The sequence below is a fragment of the Gopherus flavomarginatus genome, chromosome 1 (assembly GCF_025201925.1).
Source record: "Gopherus flavomarginatus isolate rGopFla2 chromosome 1, rGopFla2.mat.asm, whole genome shotgun sequence".
NCBI classification, from domain to species: domain Eukaryota; kingdom Metazoa; phylum Chordata; order Testudines; family Testudinidae; genus Gopherus; species Gopherus flavomarginatus.
In genome coordinates, this window is record NC_066617.1 from 272,587,587 (window position 1) to 272,610,204 (window position 22,618).

At 42.2% G+C, this 22,618-nt stretch overlaps 1 protein-coding gene across 10 annotated transcripts in view; it reads right to left on the reverse strand.

Moving 5' to 3' along the window:
• Positions 1-22,618, reverse strand: part of MBNL2 (muscleblind like splicing regulator 2) — a 172,651-nt gene that overhangs the window by 88,835 nt on the left and 61,198 nt on the right. The gene's annotated exons all lie outside the window — the stretch shown is intronic.

A 22,618-nucleotide genomic window follows, 5' to 3' on the forward strand; every position in this document is an offset into this window, starting at 1 on the left:
TTGAGTGCAGTTATGTAACCAAAAAAATCTGCATTTGTAAGCTACGCTTTCATGATAAAGAGATTGCACTTCAGTACTTGTATGAGGTGAACTGAAAAATACTATTTCTTTTATCATTTTTACAGTGAATATATTTGTAATAAAAAATAATAATATAAAGTGAGCACTATGCACTTTGTATTGTGTGTTGTAACTGAAATCGATATTGAATATGTAGAAAGAACATCCACAAATATTTAATGAATTTCAATTGGTATTATATTGTTATAAGTGCAATTAATCACAATTACTTTTTTAATTGCAATTAATTTTGAGTTAATCACATGAGTTAACTGCAATTAATTGACAGCCCTATAATATTTACTAGAAACTAGTCTCTCTTTAGGATGAGGTATGATAAAAAAGTAAAGTATTGTTAATGCCTTTTGTTAACCTGCCCAGAGCAGAAAAGCCTAGTTTAGCAACCCTTTGATATGGGAGACATCCATCAGAACTAGCAATTATGATTTGGCACTAGCAAGTGCAGAGGTGGAAATCTTCTGTCTCAAGCACTAGCCAGCCAGCAAGATTACTCTTGCTTCAGGAGGAATGAAAAGGACAAACATGGTACTTGTAGCCTCCGTTTATCATAGGCTTCAGTAGACTACTATCCTGGGGCTGAATGGGAAGTTGAAGCTTGCTAAAAGTCAGCAGCCTCACTGAAGACTGTAGCTAGAATCTCTCCAACCTATGTGACATGCCATTGATGGAAGCCTTCATTAAATAAAGACAATACATGGAGTAGTCTCTGTTGCAGATGCAGAGCCAAAAGTTTAATCTCCTGCAATAGACAGCAAGAAGATGGGTAAAATCACATGATGAAGAAAAGACTGTATGTTGTTAGAAACTATAGTAGAGAACAGAATTATCAGATATACATAAACATGATTTGTTGGGGAAGAGCCAACGGCTTTTTGTAAAAGGAAGTCTTGCCTCACAAGTCTATTAGAATTCTTTGAGGGCATCAACAAGCATGTGAATAAGGGTGATCCAGTTGATATAGTGTACTTGGACTTTCAGAAAGCCTTTGACAAAAGTCACTTATCAAAGGCTCTTAAGGAAACTAAGTAGTCATAGCATAACAGAGAAGGTCCTCCCATGGATCGATAACTGGTTGAAAGATAGGAAACAAAGGGTAGGCATAAATGGCCAGTTTTCACAATGGAGAGAGGTAAATAGCAGGGAGCCCCCCCCCCCCCAAAGATCTGTACTGGGACCTGTGCCACTTAACATGTTCATTTATGATCTGGAAAAGGGATTGAACAGTGAAGTGGCAAAGTTTGTAGACGATAAAAAATATTCAAGATAGTTAAGTCCAAAGTTTACTGTGAAGAGTTACAAAAGGACCTCACAAAACTGGGTGACTGGGCAACAAAATGAGAGATGAAATTCAACATTAATTAGTGAAAAATAAAGCACACTAGAAAAAATAATTCCAAATACACATATATAAATGATGGGTTCTAAATTAGCTGTTACCACTCAAGAAAATTCTTGGAGTCACTGTGGATAGTTCTCTGAAAACTTCAGTTCAATGTGCAGTAGAAGTCAAAAAGGTTAACAGAACATTAGGAACTATTAGGAAAGGAATAGATAGTAAGACAGAAAATATCATAATACCACTATATAAATCCATGGTGAGCCCATACAAATATTGTGTCCAGTTCTGGTTGTCCCATCTCGTAAAGGATATAGCAGAAAAGGAAAGAGTTTAGAGAAGGACAACACACATGATCAAGGGTATGGAATGGTTTCCATGTGGGGAGAGAGAAAAAAGATCACATCTGTTCAGCTTAGAAAAGAGATAGCTAAGTGGGGGGGATATGACAGAGACCGATAAAATCATGAATGGTGTAGAAAAAGTGAATGGAGAAGTGTTATTTACCCTTTCTTGCAATAGAAAACAAACAGGGGTCACCTGATGATATTAATAGGCAGGTTTAATACAAACAAGTGGAAATACTGTTTCACACACTGTACAGTTAACCTGTGGAATTCATTGCCATGCGATGCTGTGATGGCCAATAGTATAACTGGGCTCAAGAAATAACTGGATCAGCCCATCAATGACGATTAGAGCAGATGGTCAGGGATGCAAATTTGTACTCAGTGCAACCCTAATTGTCTGACAGCCAGAAAGAGAAGACATGTATGTATCACTTCAACTGCCTTGTTCTTTAAACTCCCCTGAAGCTCTAGTACTGGCCATTGTCAGAGACATGATAGTGGTGCAGACAGACCATTGCTCTGACCCAGAATAGCAGTTCTTATGAACAAATCCTTTTCAAAAGCCTGTACAGGGTGAGGCTTGTTTTCACTTATAGTATTAAGCAGAGTCAGTGTGTGGCAAATCTAAGAAAATAATACCATAGAAATGGCAGCACAAGTGAAGGAGACTAAAAACAGAATTAGAGGCCTCATAATTCCATTTCACTAATTGATCTGTGAGTTAGTCCCATTAGGGATGAAATCCCGGTCCTAATGAATTGAAAGAGACCAATTAGGAAGAAAAGGAGTCGAAAGGGGCAAACAGTTCTTAAAAGATGTAATACTAGAGGCTCAATATCAAAATAATGCAGAAAAAAGATAAGATGAGCCACTGGAGGCCAATGTGCCTGCACAAGGAGCTTCTCAGCTATCTAAAACCCACAAGTGATATATACAGGACATGGAAGGAGGGGCCTTTCACCAAGGAATCATACATGGCACTGGAACGAGTGTGTAGGGACAAAATAGAAAAGCCAAGGCACAGAATGAGTTACAACTGGAAAGGAATGTTAGAGGCAACAAAATGGGGTTCTACAAATATGTCAGACAAAAAGACAGACCAGGGAAGGTATGGGCCTGCTTCTCAGTGAAGAAGGTGAGCTGATAATGGAAGATGATATCAAGGCAAAGCTGCTTAATGCCTACTTCTCTTCAGTCTTCATACAAAAACTAATATTGTTGTGCTGAGTAGGTAGCTCAGGTCATAACCTCAAAGAAGTGTTACGGGTGCCAATTCAGTTGTGTGTGGGTATCAAGAAGATGTTAAGTGGGCTAATAGTCCCATTCACTTGTGCCAACAGGAATTTAAAAAAAATGCCAAGGGGCACTGTAATGGATCACGCCAATTCACTTGTCTGTTAAGATAGGTCAAAGAAATGTTAGTACTGTTGTCTTCACATATTTGTAACCTGTTGATTTGTTTTATATATGTGTACCTTGTGCTTAAACAACACTAGATCCAGAGGTTTGTATTAGCAATTTGCTTGATGTGTAGACTTCCTGAAAACTAATGGATGTTATCTGTATTGTTTTCACATATCTATTCCTATTAGAATGTAATGGCAGGCACTTGCATATTTATATCACTTTAACCAAATTATTTGTGTATGCATAGGTGGTAGAATGATAATTTCAAAGCAAGTTGTCCTTGATGTGGAGCCCTGAGGTCAAAAACTCAAAATGCATTCTTCATCAAAGGAAGAGCCCCTGCTGTGAGTGCAAGTATTTGCCTAGCAGCTTTTTGGGGAAGACAGCTATAAAAGTGTGTCCTGGGAACAATCCTTCATATCTGATCCATCTGAACACTGACAGGTGGATTCCAGATGCAAGACAGAGGTCCCCAAAACCCATTTGGGGAAATCCTGAAGAGCTGATGAAAAACTAGCAGACATTACATCTCTGAATTGACTACAAACTCGGATTCACCTGTAATGTATTCTATCTGCTTTAACCTCTCAATAACTCTCATTTTCTTTTCTTAGCTAATAAGTCTTTAGTTAGTTTACTAAAGGAATTGGCTGTCAGCGTTCTTTTTGGTGAGATCTGGAATATATTCTGACCTGGAAGTAACTTAATGTGTGATGATTTCGGGCTTTAATAACCTTTCATCACAAAGTCCAGTCATCTGCTTGGAGGGCTAAAGGGACTGCCTGTGACTCTATGGTGAGGCAAGCATAATATCCAGAAGTGCACTTTTGTTACTGGTTTGGTGAAATTTAATTATGAATATACCTGTAGTTTGGGGTATCTGCCCCATTTTCTGACAATCTGAGCTGAGATTCACGCTCTCAGCTGTAACCCACTTCAGGCAATGTGACAAACATGTGATTGGATGACCAGCAAAGTTATCATAGACAATAAAGGGGATGGGATGCAGATCAGGAAAAGTAAAGAACACGTCAGAGAGCTTCCAACTAATTAGAATGAATTCAAGTCAATGGGGTCTGATGCTATTCACCCCAGAATGCTGAAAGAATTAGCTGAAGAAATCTCAGAGCCACTAGCAGTAATGCTTGCAAACTCAGGGATGACAGGAGATATCCCAGAAGACTGGAGAAGGCCTAATGTAGTGCCTGTGACAGGCTTCCTTCCCCCTCCAGGAATACCACCTGATATACTGGGGTACCACTGCGCCCACCTGACCCACCTGCCTGGATTCCCTTAACACTGTACTGCTATGCAGCCTGGCAAGCCCTTCCCCAGGCTTCAGGCTGCACTTCACCAGCACATATACAGGTATGGATACCCCCCGCTGCAGAAACACACAGACACTGAGATCAGCTCTGCATGAGAAGGCTCAGCTAAGGAACTGCCCAGTTACTCAAGTGCCCGTCACCCCTCCGAGTGTAAAGCCAAAATTATACAGTCTTGCGCTGCACAGAAAACTGTACAGCATGAGCTAATAACATTCATCCTCTCCCTCAATGTCGAGAGAGAAAGATGCACAGCTTTTTGCCCCCCCATTATGAAGTCCGCAAACTGGTTTTAGAGACAACAAAAACAAGTTTACTAAGTACCATTGATAGATTTTAAGTGATTATAAGTGATAGCAAACAGATCAAAGCAGATTACCTTAGTAAATAAACAAAAACCGCAAACTGAGCTTAACATACTAGATAGATACGATATAAATTAACAAATTCTGATCAAGAGTGATAAACAGGCTGGCAGATTCTTAAGGTACAAGTTGCCTTGACTTTCCCAAATTTTCATACACAGGCTAAAAATCCTTCTAGCCTAGGACCATCACTTCCCACAGTTCAGTCTTTGCCCCTCAGGTGTTTCCCTGCAACAGCACATCTGGAAAGTGAGGTACCCCCATGATGTCATTTTCCCCCTTTTATATCTTCTTCCCCCTTGCTGGAAAGCTCTTTTGCTGTGACCTGAGTCAAATAGTTCCCATTGTGTAGTGCTATCTCTGAGAGGTTTCTATTGTACACAGTTCCTGGGGTAATCATTGTGAGCTTTTGTGCATTTCCTCAATAAGCCATTAACATTGTTTGGCCTTTTTACTGTTGTATCTGAGAGGCTGCGTGTGGGTGTTTTCAATCTCACAACATGTTTCAGTAACACATACATAGCCAAACTTCATAACTTCACATACCACAGTAGCAGATACAATTCAACAAGATATTACTATCCAGTAGATCAAGACTTTTAGAATGATACCTCACAAGACAAATTTTGTATAAAACATCCTAATTACATCACAGTGGTGAATATTGGGGTGAAACAGTGCCCATCTTTAAAATGGGAGGAAATGAGAAGCCAGCGAACTATATACCAGTCAGCCTGACCTTGATACCGGGGGAGCTTCTAGAGCAACGTATATAATTCAATTTGCAAATACCTGGAGGATGAAGGGGTGATCACGAGCAGCCAGCATGGATTTACTAAGAACAAATCATGCCAAACCAGCCTGATTTCCCTTTTTGACAAGGTAACTGACTCCATGAATAGGGCGAATGCAGTGGATATAATCTACCCAGACTTTAGCAAAGCTTTAGACACAGTCCCACATGACATTCTGATAAGCAACTTGGAGAAATGCGGCCTCTGTGGAACTATCATTAAATGGATACATAATTGGTTAAACAACTGCAAAGAGTAGTTATTAATGGAATGATGTCAGACTAAAAGGAAGTCTCAAGTGGGGTTCCACAGGGACCTGTTCTGGTCCAGTGTTATTTAATATCTTTCTTAATGACCTGGATGGAGATGTAGAGAGCATACTGTTCAAATGTGTTGATAACACAAAACAAAAGGGGCGTTGCCAATACTTTGGAAAATAGAACTAAAATTCAAAGGGATCTTGTTAAGTCGGAGAACTGGGCTACAGACAACAAAATGAAATTCAACAAAGACGAATGTAAAGTGCTATGCTTAGGGAAGAAAAAACAAATGCACAAATACAGAATGGGGGAGAATTGGCTTGGCAGGAGCACTGCTCAGAAGAATCTGGAAGTTGTAGGGGATCACAACATTAACATGAGTCAATAATGCGATGCTGTTGCAAACAAAGCAAATGCAATTTTAGGTTGCATTAACAGAGGCATAGCATGCAGGTCACAGGAGGCGATAGTACTGCTTTACTCAGCACTGGTTAGGCCTGAGCTGGAATACTGCGTCCAATTTTGGTCACCAATGTATAGAAAGGATGTAGAGAAATTGGAAAGGATCCAAAGGCAAGTGACAAAGATGATCAAAGGGATGGAATGCAAGCTGTATAAGCTAAAGCCGAAGGAACTGGGTATGTTTAGTTTGGAAAAGAGGAGATTAAGGCGGGATATGACAGTGGTCTTCAAATACTTGAAAGGGCAGAGCCGCCCAGAGGATTCAGGGGGCCTGGGGCAAAGCGGGGGAGCTGTGGCGCTTGTACTCACCCGGCGGCGGTCTGGGTCTTCAGCGGCATTTCGGTGCGGGGAGCCCTTCAGCTGCTCCGCATCTTCAGCAGCACTGAAGGGCCCCCCGCCGCTGAAATATTGCTGAAGACCTGGACCACCACTGGGCCAGGGCTCGCAGGGCCCCTGTGAGGCCCGGGGCAAATTGCCCCACTTGCCCCCAGCCTCTAGACGGCCCTGTGGAAGAGTGCCATAAAAAGACAGAAAAGATTGTTCTTTCTTGCTACGGAGGGCAGGACAAGAGGCAACGTAGTCAAACTACAGCATAGTAGATTTAGATAAATCTCAGGAAAAACTTCTTAACTATAAGAACAATAGGTCAATGGAACAAACTGCCCAAGGAGGTCATGGAAGCTCCTTCACTGGAGGTTTTCAAAAAGAGGTTGGATAGCTGTCTTGGATGGTTTAGACACAACAAATTCTGTGTCTTGGCAGGGTGTTAGACTAGATCAGGGGTTGGCAACCTCTGGCACGCGGCTCACCAGGGAAAGCACCCTGGCGGGCCGGGCCAGGCCAGTTTGTTTATCTGCCGTGTCGGCAGGTTCGGTGGACCGTGGTTCCCACTGGCCACAGTTCGCCGTCCCAGGCCAATGGGGGCCGTGGGAAGCGCCGCGGGCCGAGGCACATACTGGCCACAGCTTCCCGCCACCCCCATTGGCCTGGGACGGCAAACCGCAGCCAGTGGGAGCCGCGATCGGCTGAACCTACCAACTCGGCAGGTAAACAAAGTGGTCCAGCCCACCGGGGTGCTTACCCTGGAGAGCTGCGTGCCAGAGGTTGCAGACCCCTGGACTAGATGACCCTTGTGGTTCATTCTAACCCTGTGATTCTATGATTCTATGAAATCAAGGGCAAAACTCCAATTGACTTTAATGGGACCTGGATTTCACTTGAGATCTTCAAGGCTGTCAGCTGGGAGAATTTTTCTTACCTCAGGTGTAATGGGGTACACACCTCCCTGAGGGCATACCCTTGTGACTGGGTCTCAAGATCAGTTCTCATCTGATTTAGCGCACCCTTCTGTCACTCGTTCACCCCAAGCACCTCTTGCTCTCCAGAAGCTGGGGTGCCTTCTCTTCATGGCTTGGTCTTCCAGTCAGTTAGTATACTATTCCCTCACTGGATTAACTGACCAGGCATCATCCCAGCAATCCTTCAACTCAAGGCTACGCCACTCTCTCAGTGGCTGGTAGGGGAATTGGGCCCACATACTACTCTGAGTTCCAGCTCAGGGACCCTCAAATAAGCAGCCAAGGTCTGCACCATCCCAAACCTTCTGCCATTTCCACAAACCTTTTCCTACCAGGCTTTTTCTACCAGGCTTCTACTCCACCAACCTCTAGGGAAACCCTTCTTTCAGGGCCAGGTTCCAAGGGTTATTATCCTTCCCCTACACTTCCTCCTTTCCTTCTCTGAGTCCAAAGAGTGACTGAAGACCGCCACCCTGGAGGCCCTTTCTGCTGCAAACTTCCTGACTCTGTAACAGCCCCACTTGCTTCTGTGCAGTTGGGCTCCAGCCTCAATCAATGTTTTCCTATGAAGCCAAAATTCTCCCTCAGGAGTGACCTCCCTCAGGTTTCTTAACCCCTCCTGTGCCATGCTAACCCCTTCCAGGCTTATATGGAGTGAATACCCCATCAAAGCAGGAAATAAAAGTACACTTTAGTGATCCCAGCTAATCTTTCATACATACAGTTTGTGACAAATGTGGTCATGGATTTCTTCTGTGCTGGAGCAGCCCATTTAGAATCTGCTATTTTCTCAAGATGGTCAGAGACACAGAAAGCCAAGACTCTCTTTTCCTTTTAGATGTTCTCATACCAGAATTTTGTAAACCCAGTCTGGCTCTCCAAGTAATTTATTTAACCTACAGCAATGGTCCCCACATTAACTCTTGGGGGATTCAAATTCTCCCCAAGTCTAGTGGTATAGTCCTTTGTGTGGCTATGCTGTTGATGAATTCTTGTTGTCATTTGTCTACCATGCGGCCTGGAGCTTAATGTGCATCTTTACTCTGAAGAGCGACTACACAGGATATTGGGATGTGTGAGGACAGTTTTATTGCTCAGTGACTTCTAGATCAAATTTCTTCAGTTACAATAGAAGAAACTTGGTCTGCAAACTCAACCTAGAATCTAAAAATCAGGTTGTTTTTTCTGCCCTGTTCTTCACAGATGTAGCTAGGGGCAGAGCTTGGTCCCGCTGCTGGAATTTAACTAGCAATTCTGTTGATACTGAATAAGCCTGATTAGAAAGAACTCATTCTCCCATACTTAGCTGACCGTGGATTTGCCAGAGAAGAGACCTCCTGAGTAAGAAGGTGCCACTTGTATATGGTTTCTTTTCAAACTAGAATCATTCTTCAGTTTCGCACAACTCCAGCCATCACTGAAGTTTGCTCAACATTTTCCAACAAATTCACCCACAATTGCACACATTCCAAATATCAAAAGACAGAATTTGAAACAAAAAAAAAAAAATCCATGATAAGTATGGACTCCACATCAGCTTTGACAAAAGTCCAACTTAAAGGAACTTGTCATATTAGGTTTACTCAGGTTAGGTTAAAGCTTTAGGGGAATTTTCAGCCTGTACTCGAACATGGACACAACTTCATTTTGAAGTAATTAACATGAACTGCCAGGTTATGACTTATAGTGAAACAATATTTTCTTGGTAGAATTGCATGCATTGGATGTACAATGCAAAAGAAAACTACTGTTGTCTAAACACGAGACAACATGATACTATATAAGGCATTAACCCAAACTAAATGATATGCATGAGTTTCTTTAGTTTTGTGTGGATTTTTTTTTGAGGGGTGGGGGGGTTGGAGAGATCACAGATACAGTGATAAGAGTTTTTTTTTTCAAATTAGGAAGAGCAAACAGAACTAGAGTAACCCAATAGAACACTTTCTAATGAAAATTTCTATAGGAAAAGAATTTAAGATAAGCACCAGCCAATTAATCAGTAAAATAAATCCCTGTTTTCAGAGGTGAAGGAAATTAAGATAAGAGAATGAAATTAAAACAAACAAACAAATCCCCAAAAATTCAAAGCTGAGGGTACATGACTAAAATTGCAATGTCTAAAAATTAATTTGCAATGACAGGTAATTATGCCCAATGGTCTGTGATGGGATGTTAGATGGGGTGGGATGGGATCTGAGTTACTACAGAGAATTCTTTCCTGGGTGCTGGCTGGTGAGTCTTGCCCACATGCTCAGGGTTTAACTGATCGCCATATTTGGGGTCAAGAAGGAATTTTCCTCCAGGGTAGATTGGCAGAGGCCCTGGAGGTTTTTCGCCTTCCTCTGCAGCATTGGGCACGGGTCGCTTGCTGGAGGATTCTCTGCAGCCTGAGGTCTTCAAACCACAATTTGAGGACTTCAATAACTCAGACATAGGTTAGAAGTTTGTTACAGGAGTGGGTGGGTGAGATTCTATGGCCTGCATTGTGCAGGTCAGACTAGATGATCATAATGGTTCCTTCTGACCTTAAAATCTATAAGTCTATAAGACAGCTGTACCATATTAAGGTAAGTTCTTTTAATAATTCCAATTTTTTAAAAAACTGATCATAGCCATAGGATTCAATTAAAAAAAGAAAGACTTTCAGTGTGTTTCTGTGTAATATGAACCAATGCCTAAACCTACTAACTGCCTAATCCTGCTCTCATTGAAATCAATAATTTTGCCACTAATTTATAAATCCATGGATTTACAGTGGAGTCCACAGTAGACCGGAATTTCAAAAGGTCCATGTATGTGAAGTGCACAGAGCAAATCCTCTGCATACACACAAATTTTAATTAGTTTACAAAAATACCATACCTACATGTGTGCATACATCAAGGGGTATACACACACCACGCTGGTGCACACATAAATCAAGTGCACTTTTACAAATACGTATTATTTGACTAATACTATAAAGTAGGCAGGCAAGGCAGCATAAAAGATGAATCTGTAAGACAGATGTCTCAGAAATGCAGGCTAATATATGACACAATGTATATTGAAACTAAAATTATAAAATTCATTAACTGACTTGCTCTCATTTCCTTTATAAAAAAAATTGACTAACTCACATTTTAATGTTCTTGAATTAAACACCAACTGTGTATACATTTGAATGCATTCAATACAGAAGATGTGTACTCAACTATTCACTGAATACGTGTAGACAAATATGAAGTCATTCCAAATGTTTACTTCTTATTCACAGAACATCATTTTTAACTTGCAATACGTTGCAAAGTTCATGATTTGGCAGAGTAGACCACATTATCAGTTAACTTCCCATTAAAAAATCTTCACTAAAGTGCAGTTAAAGTTGGAAATCTATATTAATGACAATGCTTGTGCAGTGAAACTGATGCAGATCATGGTTTTGAAAAGTGGTTTGTATTTCTATTCAGTTACTTCTACGGCCTTCATCACTGCATATCTGAGCACTTTACACAGACTAATTAATTTATCACCACAACATCCCTGTGAGGAAGGGATTTTATTTATTTTTTTTTAAAAGTGATTTGCCCCAGATCACACACTTCCACCTGAGCTGAAAGAGAATCATGATTAGCTGTTGGTATTGGTAATGGTGAACAGTAAAAATAAAATAAAAAAAATTACACAACTGAAACTGTTCTTGCCATCTTGTTCTACGCCCAGGCAACCCATAGGTCGTAGTATGGCAACTTCTTGAGGGTTAATTCTGTAACCCACATCTTCTCTCAGACAATCATCTTTGGCAATTAACACACGTATTCTCCATCTTCTTCCAGAATTAAGGAGAGAGGCATCATAGTTATACACCTTTAGTTATGATAGCGGATGGCATCATCTCACTCTGAAGTGAGACATTCACCACCAGTGCTGCTGAGTGGTCGGGTGGGGGTGTGGCAGGTTGTCTTCCTCCCAGCTGTCCCCCTTTCTTACTAGCATTCCACCCTGCAGTGGATTGTCCTTCCAGTGACTCTGCCCTCCAGGCAGGTCACATATTCAAGCCTGTACCTTTCAGGGCATATATGAAGAGTTCAACAAAGGGGGAACTTTCAGGATTAAGTGGGACACCTTAGGGCTCCTCCTTCTTAGGTCAATATCTCATGGCCCTGACTCTTCTATTTTCAGGATCTTTGCTGCCCAACTTCATTCCCCGCATCAGCGATAAGGCCTTTGTTGTTGTTGTTCCTCTTTAGGAGTTGGTAGGGGAGCCTGGGCCCACCAAACCCACTGGGCACCACCACAGGGCCCAGCGGTGGGCAGCTAAGTCTTATACTCTAGGGTGCTTGTGCAGTTGCCTCCCTGGATCACTTCCTACCAGTCGCCAAGATAAAGAACTAAACACAAAGATAAAGTCTCTGACCTTCAGAGACTCACAGGTCCCTTCTCCATAGTCTTGGTCAGGTCACTACTGGCAGGTTTCAGGCAGCAGGAGCTTCATCCCAGGAGTTCACAGTGCAGATCAGCTTATCTCCGCTGTCTGTCTGCCACTGAGCTAGCTGCTCCCCTTTAAGCACTTCTCCCAACCCTTTCAGACTTTGCAGGTGCAGTGGGGCAGGGCTGCTGGGCCCAGAACAACTCTAACATTTCTCCTCCCAGAGTGGGGTTTGTACACCCTATCACACACAGAGAGAAGTGTCAGATCAGATTAAACACAATGTGCATCTATTTTAAAGTGCTATTCTGCTCTGAAAAGTAATTGTAAAAATATCAAGGAGTTCCATGTTTATTGTGTCTTAATAATTTCCATATGAATTGTATTCGGTTTTCAAGACTGTCTGCCAGTCTTTCAAACTCAATGTGGTCTCTGACAGAGAGACTGGATTTTCCTTCATGCTCCTTACTAGTAATTAAGTTTCCGCATGCTAAATTAGTTCAACTGTACCTGTGCACTTCCTCTTGCCAACCATGTATTCACAGCTTTCATGGATTGGAACTAAGTAAGCAGTTCTTTTGATGATGCACAAGGAGGAATATGCACCCTTTACTCACTGGCTTGTCTTTGCTGCAGAGCTAACGCGAATCTCATCCACACACAAAACCCCTTAATTCGAGCATGCTGGTGCTTTTAAGTTAAATTGGCAGGCTTATCAGAAGGAATCATCTATAGCTTAAATGAACATAATTCCTCAGCTAACACAACCACTCTGTGCCAGTTGAGTCTTATTTTGCAGTATGGCTGTTCTCACTCAAACTAGGCTAACTAGAGAGGAGTTAATTCAAGTGTAGATCTAACTCAAGTTAACCCTTCAATTAAGACATAGCAACTAGACACCCACAGTTGGCCTCTGCCTGGCGACTAGGGCTCGCGCTGAGGGGCTGTTTCATTGCTGTGTAGAATTCCAGGCTCGGGCTGCATCAGAGGCTCTGGGACCCTCCAACCTTGCAAGATCCTAAAGTCAAGGCTCCAGTCCATGCCCAGAAGTCTACACAGCAATGAAACAGCCCCGCAGCCCAAGCCCCACAACCTGATGTCAGCAGGCATGAATCAGCCATAGGTGTTTAGTTGCTGTGTAGATATATCCACTCTTAGTTCTGTAGAAGCAGCACACTAACAGCAGTAAAGACAGTAAAATCTTTTTTTGTCATTGAAGAGAGAAGATCTGACTCTGAATATACAAAGGGCAATATGAGACAATTTACATAGTCAGTTTTTAGAATTAAGCCACATTACATAATTAAACTGTACATCAGAAGAAAAACAAATAGAATGGAAGTTTAAACTATAACTGCTTGACAGAACCTGTAGGAAGATTTTGCTACAAATTCTAAAAATTTTACTTATGTGGAAAGAATCCTGCCTCTCTTGTCCCTCCTTCCCCCATGTTAACATGTAGCTTGTATAACGGATAAACTTGTTTTTATGTTAGAGTCATTACTGAATTGTGACAGGTCATTCCTTATTACATGTAACTCAATGCCAAAGGACACAGGCTAACTTCTGTTTGACCTTTAGGTATTACTATACCAAAAAAGAATTTTCTTGAGTTATGGTACATAACTCTTTGTAGGATAATCTTCTGATTAAAGGCCAGGCCAGGAGATTTGAAGGTTTTGTTAGGCTTCATCCTACCACTTCATCAGGACGCTGAGAAAATTATATAGGGCTAAACTTTCAAAGGTGGCCTCTAATGTGGGGTGTCTGATTTTAGACACTTGAAGAGGATTTGAAAATTCTCATAAGTGGTAGCCTAAGTCTGATTTTATCAGCCCAGATGTATGCACATTTATAGCTGTACATTTAATAAGTAAATAAAACAGGCACATCTCTCATTTGAAAAGCCAGTTTGATGAGCAGGCAAAGGCTGACTGCCTAGGGGTTTTCCAGTGTGCACAGTACAAGGATTTTCCGAAGTGCCTCTGTGTGGTATCCATTCACCTGTCCTCTCAGAGTCTGTTAGTGTGACATTCCTTTTTGCCTTTCTGCAACAGAAGCAGGAGCCTTAACAAAGCTGCTGGGCAGCGCTTATTATTAAGATGGTTATTAATTTATATAGTACATTCTATGGGGCAGTGAGCATCCTAATACGGATCTGTATAGAGGGCAGCAAGGTCCAGATGATGACAGAGGACTCTGCTACTATAACAAAATAATAATAATTTGCAACTAAAATACTGCAAAGCTAGGGATGGATTTGGAGATAAGTTTCATTGGGCTGGAATTTGTTCAAAAAAAAAAAAATCCCCTCACCATGGACACACTTATTTGTCTCCCAGATGAGCTATATACTAGGCCTCTTTGCCCCATCATGCTTATCATAGAGTACAGTTTTGCTGTTCTGCACTACCATGCATGCTTTCTGTCTTCCAGATTCCCTGGAAAGAGTGCATGGGAAGCAGTATTGGCTGCCCCAAGCATTTAAACTAAATGAGTCAGGCGGTCCAAATGTCATGAGATTATTTTTAATCCAAAGAGATTTTAAATAAGAAAATATTCTGGGACTTTCCTCCACAACCATGAGGGCCAGGAGCTAATTTTTTTTTTAATGAAAGCCGAGATTTTCACGTAATCACATGAATTTAGGGGTGGCGGCTTTGCCACAAATCTCACAATATTTGATGCTGTTCTTAACTCATGCAAGTTGGCATCACAGGGAAGAGGTTCTTGGAAGAGGATTGAGAAACACAGGGGCAGCTCTCACACAATTTCTTTCTCACTCTCTGCACTAAAGCTGCCAAGAACTCCCATGCAAATCAACTGCCAGCCACAACTCTGCAGAACATTTCTCCTGACACTCATGTTCAGCTCTGAACTATCGTAGCAGGGTACCCTGGGAAGTCTGCCTTGGATTTAAGCAAATGCTATATGTAGAGACTATTTGCAATTTAGAGAGGGGTTGTTCCATATAACTGGCAGGGCTCCCCTACAAACCTCTTCAGTGCTCTAGAAAAAGGGGTACTCCCAATGACTGGAAGATCAGAGCTAGCATCAATGTAATTTTAAAATAAATGCCTGCAGTGCACTCCTCTGTAGCATTTCTGTTCACCACTTTTTTCCTATTGTCCTCTCTGCCCCCTTACCCCACAGTGCTTTAGCAATGTGCCAGATGAAAGCCTCCAAAGACAATGTTGCACGGGGGCCACTTAACTTTTGAGAGTTTGCTAACATTTTTTAACTCTTCTTACTTTGCCTTGCTGTACCAAGGTTAGCTGTGGAACAACGCCCATTTTGGGAGCTGGACAAGGAAAGAGGGTGAGGGCTCTTCTCTTGTTTTCCATTTTTGCATGTGACCATGCATGAATCTATTCCGCGTGACATTGGACGCCACTGGTCAGCAGACAGGGAAAGCAAGAGTAAAATATAACTGTACCTCACCTTGAGTTCCTGCTCTGTTTCTGACACCTAAGAGCCTGGAGTCTTCAGTGCTGCACCCCAGAGCCTTCAAGGCAATTAAGAACTCCTTTTCCTCTTTCTGGAATGGGTTTCCACTACAGACTGCTTCCTTTAAAAACAAGGGCTATGTCATCCTTTAAAAATAAGGGTTATGTTTTTACAGTGAGATCGCTAATTCACTAAATATCCTAGTGGAGACAAGGCACAGGTAGATTTTACCTTGCTGTAGCTAGTCTAAATTAATCCCATATCTCCCAACCTCTGGATGACCTCAACTGGATGGGTAAAAACAACCTGTGCTTTGTCTCCATTAAGCTTTCACATCAGGATTGCTACCTTTTTTTTTTTTTTTTTGCATTGATGACACAGCCTCAAAAGACCAGCAGTTAAAGTAGAAGAGCTGCTGCTTGACAGCCCAGGCAGACACACACCCCACCAGCCAAGAGAAAGGGGGAGAGAGTGCCTGTTGGAAAAGTAAGGCGGGAGGGAGGAAATGGAGAGAGAGAGAGAGAGCCTGTAGGAACAGTGAGTGACCTGAGGAGGCAGGGAGTGTGGAGGAGGAGCGAGCAGCAGGCAATTGATTGGGGTGTTCAAAAAGCTAGTAGTGAAATGAGTCAGAGAATCTGATTGATTTTTGCTTACACTGTTCCCACATATTTGTTGTAGCAAGCCTAAGGGAGCACTGACCGGTGCTGCAACAAATGCTAAGGAATGCTAAGCAGCTGGGCATGCAGGAGGCCCCCAATGCATGTAACCTGATGCAGAGCTGCCAAGTTCTGTGCTCCTTCATATGACATTTTATGCAAATGGCATATCTGCAAATAATTTTCCTATAACCATACAAAGAAGCATATGGTAACAGTCCTTGTCCTCAGCAGTAGCAGGTGTAGGACATGGAGTTGCACAATCCTTGCTGACTGGGGCAGGGGCAGGCAGGTGCTTGAGGTTATCTGGGAATCTTGCTGGGTTAGAGAGTATGAAAGGAAACTGGGAATAACTGGGTGGGTGGCTGCTGAGGCTCCTGGAATGCAGGGTTCCTACAGTGCTGGCACTTGTGAGGATTCCTAGGGGCAGGAGGTGCTGGATTTCAGGGATCTACTGGGAGGCAGAGGATGCTGAGGCTCCCAAGGACAGCCTGGTACAGTTGGCTGAGGCAGGAAGGAAGCATGGGGCTGGTAGTGGGTTCCTCCCTTTGCACTGTTGTCACCATGTACAGCCTGCTACCACCTTTCCCTTAGGGCTGCCAACTCTGACTGAAGCTATTCCGGGAGATTCTTTTTTTTCCTCCAGCATGACGTAAGGTCATTTTCTTAAAATATCCTCTTAAAATCTCAATTGCTTTCAATAGTCACCAGGAGATCTCACCGGGGTCCAGGAGACTCCAGGCCAATCCTGGAGGGTTGGCAACCCCACTTTCCCTCCAGCCACTGCCACTTCTTGGCTGCTCGTTCCTGGCCCTGATTTAGCCGAGGGAGCAGCAAGAGAGGACATGCCAGAGTGCTTGCTCAGCTGTCTCCACAGCAGACTCTGGCAGCAAGAAGGGGAAACTGCAGACAAATGCCTGCTGTCTGAGCCAGGTATGCAAGGGTGGACAACTGAGATGCAGGCAGGTCTGACAGGTCTGCCAATTGCATGACAGCCATGTGAGATGTGTGACACTTGGCAGTCTGCTTATATGTACTCTGCTGACCAGGTGATTGCTGAACATCGGTGCCTGATTGGCTAAAGGTTTTCAAAAGCAACAGCTGACTCTGTGAATCTCAATTTTCAAGTGTCCGACTTGAGACATCTTCAAGGCAATTTTCAGAAAGTGCTGACCACCTATCCTGTGAAAAATAAAGCTCCCTTCAAAGTGTCTTTGGTTGGTCACTCAAAAATTGGGGCACCTAAATTCATCAGTAATGCATTTAAAGCTTGGCTATAGCTGGCACATTGCCAGCTTGTCACATTACCACATGCAATGGATAATTAACATCTAAGTCAAATTAAGGTGCCCAAAGTTTTAAAATCTGACAGCTCTCTGGCACTTGAAGTGGGTGCCAGCAGCAGTCAGGGTGGCCTCATATGCTCTCAGTGGTGATGCTGCAGCAGCCAGCAAGGTAGAAACTGTTCACAAAAGAGACCGAGGCTTAGGGTGACCAGATGTCCCGATATCCGTCGGGGCACAATTTGTCCCAATATTTCGCTCCGCCGGCAGCACTCGGGTTTTTGGAATCTTTTTGGGTCCACAGGCAGACTCCCCCCACGTGTGCTGACATTTTCTTCATCTCATCTGGTCACCCTACCGAGGCTTTGTCTACATACTGAAATTGCATAAGTTTAACTTAAACCAGTTTTTAAACATTTACTTAAACCAATGCAAAACCCTGGTTAGACACACTCACATCAGTTTAAGGGTAGCTTATTTTGATTTAGTTTACACCTGTTCCTAATCAACTTAAGATAAATCAAAGTAAATCAGGTTTACGTTGGTTGAAGTGTGTCCACACACCAGTTTTAACTGAGTCCATTTTAAAACACACCTTTAGTTAAATCGGCACAATCCTGCATGTAGACAAGCCCAGATATTTGTTGGTGGCACTTATCATGGAAAAGGAAACTTTCTTCTGTGGGGACAGTCTGTTAGGATATAGATATTCAGGCCTGTCTGCAAAGGCCTATACTTTAAGAATTTAGGTGTATTCTTATCACTTAGCTAGTTATAGAGGGATAAAAGAAAGAATCAAAAATCACTGTCTGTGCAGTGGCCTTCTCTTACTGTGACAGTCTGAGGCCTGGTTCTTGAACAGCCATAAACTGGGAAATGTACGGTCACGTCCTCACATTCCAAACTAGTCATACTGAAATAAGGCAATCTGGGACTGTTAGGAAAGTGAGGCGATCTATCACCTCCAGAGAAAGAAAGAGCCTAGAAATTTAGTTTCATAGTTTTCTGTCTGGTAAGAACTCACTTAACAATAGACACAGCTGGAGAACCCTTATGTCTGTATAGATGTAGTTGTGAAATTCTTACTTCTGTATTGTTTTGTATGTTTATTTGCATGGTCTCTGTCTGGTTCTGTGATTGTTTCTGTCTGCTGTATAATTAATTTTGCTAGGTGTAAACTAATTAAGGTGGTGGGATATAATTGGTTAGTTAATCATGTTACAATATGTTAGGTAAATTTTAGTAGAATGATTGGTTAAGATATAGCTAAGAGTATTACTATATAAATTAGGGGCAAACAGGAAGTCAGTTGGGATTCAAAAATAAGGAAAAGGAACTTGAATTGAAGCTTGCTGGAAGTTCACCCCAATAAACATCGAACTGTTTGCACTTTCGGACTTCGGGTATTGTTGCCCTCTGTTCATGCGAGAAGGAATAGGGAAGGGTGAGAGTGAAAGAATAAGCTCTCTAACACAGTCTATTCTGTGGGAGAGGCTGGAAAATAAAGAAATGGAGAACTTTGCACCAAAAAAAATTAGAATAAGGCAGCTGACTAAGCAGAGAGTAAGAGAGTACCTCTGGGCAGCGATGGGGGGAAGAGGGAGGTCCCCTGGCTGTCTCAATGAAAATGAGAAAACAAGAGGCTACATTTGGCTTAGGGCAGGGATGTCCAACCTTCAGTCCAGCAGAGCATTTCATAAGGTCTGTGGCCTGCTTCAACACAATATACTAACAGCTGATTCATTAGCGTTTTATCTTGTTTACATCGTTTTAGTTTACACAAGTGTGCAAATAGTCCTATACAAAGAAACAACCTATCTAAATACATATGAAACAAGCTGAACTTAAAACATAAATCAGTAAAAGTGATTAACTAAAATACGTAGAATCTGTTTGGCTCACACAAGGTTGTGGTTAGGTTTATATGGCCCTCCTGTGTAGTATGGTTGGGCACCACTGCCTGGGGGAGTCTTGACAGGTCAGAGTAGCCACACAATGAAAGAGTGCCCAGAAAGTGCTATTTAGCCAAGTCTTCCTCAGCACACATGCAGCTTAACTTCTACTTTTCAGCACTATCATCCACCTCCTCCCACTGGCCCAGCTAAACACCAAGCACTGGTGAAATCCACTTTACACTTCCTGATGCTATCATACTCCCCAAAGCCCCAAAAAAAAGGTTCAAGTCACTCCCACCTCCCTTCACCCAATCAAGGACACAGTCAGATGGTTAAGTGGCAGTCTGTTGGTATGTGCAAAGTTACTCTCTACAGAGTGCCAGTTTGATTTGGATAGTACTTTCTGTTCCTTGGCACTAAAACATCCAGCCAAGGACAGACACCTTCAGCAAGCCAGGACTTCCAATGGCATGTTCCATCCAGCCCTAGAGAAAAGGAACCTGAGTTGATGAGGGATGAAATATGTCCTCACACTATCTTGGCAGCCCTTCAAAGGAAAGCCAACTCCTGTAACCAATGGGTCTCAGCTGGGAGGTTGGAGAGAAAGGCTCCCTACCACATTCCTTCATCCAACTACCACAGCATTTTGGACTGGCACTTGTTCCATCCAGAAAAAAACCCCGAACAAACATCTGTTTGCTCAGCACCCTTGCAAGGATCATGAGGCAGTTAGTTTTAGGGACTGGGACATGGCAGTCATTCCTAGTGGTCAGAGAAGGAGTCATGTACCAGAAAACAGAGACAAAGGTCAGAACCAGAGTCACAGGCTAGATGCCAAAGCTAAAGGTCAAGCCAGATAAGAACATAAAAAAGGTCATACTGGGTCAGACCAAAGGTCCCTCTATCCCAGTATCCTGTCTTCAAACAGTTGCTAATGCCAGCGTCCCAGAGGGAATGAACAGAACAGGTAAGCATCAAGTGACCCATCTCCTTTCACCCATTCCCAACTTCTGGCAAACAGGGGCTAGGGACACCATCCCTGTCCATCCTGGCTAATAGTCACTGATGGACCTATCCTTCATGAACTTATCGGGTTCTGTTTTGATCCCTGTTACAGATTTAGCCTTCACAACATCCTCTGGCAAGAAGTTCCACAGGTTGATTGGGCGTTGAGTGAAGAAACATTTCCTTTTTTTTTTTTTAAATCTTCTGCCTATTAATGTCATTTGGTGACCCCTAGTTCTTGTGTTATGAGGAGTAAATAACACTTCCTTATTTACTTTTTCCACACCAATCATGATTTTATAGACTTCTATCATATCCCCCTTAGTTGTCTCTTTTCCAAGCTGAAAAGTCCCAATCTTATTAATCATTCCTCATATGGCAGCTGTTCCATACCCCTAATCATTTTGTTGCCCTTTTCTAATTCCAATACATCTTTTTTGAGATGAGGCGACCACATCTGCATGCAGTATTCAAGATACGGGTTTATATAGAGACAAAATGATATTTTCTGTCTTATTATCTATCCCTTTCTTAATGATTCCCAACATTCTGTTTGCTTTTTTGACTGCCAATGAACATTGAATGGAAGTTTTCAGAGGACTACCCAGAGTGACTCCAAGATCTCTTTCTTGAGATTCGGAACCAAAGGTCAGAATCAGAGTCAGAGGCTGAATGCCAGGGCTGAAGATCAGAGTCGGAATCAGAATCAGAGACTCCAGCCAAGGGTCCGAACCAGAGTTAATGTCGTAGGACCAGGAGCGGCGCCAGGGTTTTTGGCGCCCTAGGCAGGGGTCCTTCCATGCTCCCGGTCGGCTGCAATTTGGCGGCAGGGTGGGGGGGAACAGAGAATCAGAATGGAGCAGCCAGTTCCTTGAGCACTACAGTGAAGTCAAAGACCACGATAACTGACTTCAGATGGGGGAAAATCCAAAGCTGCACAGCCTTGCCCAACAGAGCCAATTACGTGTTCATACTAAACCTGGACAGGCCTCCATCTCATGGCAAGCCCAGTGAATCGATCTCTTGCTTTGGTGATAGCAGCAACAATTGTTTGTCCTCTATAAAATCAGTCCCTCTTTCCCTCAAACATTTTCACTCCCACTACAGCCAGATATGGGTCAGGTATTGCACCAGCCTTGTCCTGAATCATGTAAATGCATGCTATAGCTAATGGATAAAATAGGCAAAATCTCAGCCAACTAAAAAACAGAGAAAACAGTAAGTGGCCCCATTGCCTGTTCACAACTTGTTCTTTCCCACCACATTTCACTTATTTTTTCCTACATTCAAACTCACATTTTTTATAAACTCTACACTTTTCCTTATTCTTAAAATAACTGTTGTCTTCATCACCAGAAAGCCTCAGATGTTCTCACAGGCTGCCTCTCCAGCACCAACCTGTCATTAAAGAGAAACCTGGACCAGCTTCTGGAAGCTTAGGAGTACCCTGAACATGCCCATCATTCAAGTTGTATTTCTCCCTCCTGTCCAACTGATTGTTTTTATATGCTAAAATATGCATATATACTTAAACATAAAAAGCTTTTGTCTCAAAGTCCCGTAAGTTTATGCCTCATTTGTTTAACAATGCTAAAGTAAGTTTTAAGATATGAGAAGTTAGGAAACATGATTGTCTACCAATGTTAACTCTTAAGAGTGTACTTGTAAGCTTCTACTCTCTTCTTACCTTACTTCATAGTCTATACTGTAGAAACAGCAGTACATATGACTAGTAATGCTATGGACTCAGCTTAGACCTCCCAATACCTAGAGTAGGTATGATATGGTGAGTTAAAGTTGAAGTAAAGGCCATAACTCTGTTTTCTTTCTTCTGTGGATTTAAATTAAACCCTTTAATTTCTTGTAATTTGCTTTATTATCAATGGCACAATGGCCTAAATTTTAAACCAGACATTTGTTTTCATTTGACATGGAACAATGATAATGCATGAAAGGTACTCGTGTGAACACAATGGTCGTATCAGATGTCACCAATCGGGCATTCCATAGTCTTACACAGTTTGGAGGTGTAAACAACAGACATTTACATCTGACAGGAAAACACTCAAACACAAATTCTTTTAAAGCTTGAATAAACAAAACTTAAGACAAACAACATCTGGAACACATGCAGTACTCCTAGAACAAATTGTTTTGAATGTATGAATATTAAGATGAAATTATTATTTATATTTTTGATTAAAAGTATTAGTATTTTCATTAACACATGCAACTTTCTTCCT